The following is a 746-nucleotide window of genomic DNA, read 5'->3' as shown; positions in this document are numbered from 1 at the left end:
CACCGTGAGGAGTTAGTTTGAGTACTCAGCAAGTTAGTGAACTAGTGAGGTTATAATAAAGACCCTTTGAGGTTATGATAATGACACTGTAAGGTGATAATCATGACACTTTAAGGTCATAATAATGACACTCCAGGTTTATAGCATGATAGGTTATGATAATGACACTCCAGGTTTATAGTATGATAGGTTATGATAATGACACTCCAGGTTTATAGTATGATAATATAAGGTTATGATAATGACACTTGAAGGTTATAGTATGATAATAGAAGTTTATGACAATGACACTGTATGGTGATAATCATGACACTTTAAGGTCATAATAATGACCCTTTAAGGTTATATTAATGACTCCTTAAGGTTATAATAATGACCCTTTAAGGTTATACTATAATAATAAAGGGTTATGATAATGACCCTTTAAGGTTATAATAATGACCCTTAAGATTATAATACTGAAATTTAAGGTTATAATAATGATAATATGCAGTTGTAATAAGGACATTATAAGATTGTAAAAATTTTCATTTAAGGTGATAATAATGACACAAGAAGGTTATAATAATGATAATATCAAGTGTATAGAAAGGGTTTGTAAATATGTTGAGAAAATGTAATTGTTATTAACTTTTTATTAATGAGAGAATCATTTATTTAGGTGTCCGTGTTAAGCAGCGCGCCTTTAGCTTGGTCGTTTTGTGTCGTTTATTTCTTTGAAAGAAAAAGCAGGTAGACAGGTTTAT

Source organism: Gadus macrocephalus, chromosome 13 (genome assembly GCF_031168955.1).
Source record: "Gadus macrocephalus chromosome 13, ASM3116895v1".
Lineage (NCBI taxonomy): Eukaryota > Metazoa > Chordata > Actinopteri > Gadiformes > Gadidae > Gadus > Gadus macrocephalus.
The sequence above is the reverse complement of the archived record's forward strand: the minus strand, read 5'-3'. Positions refer to the sequence as shown.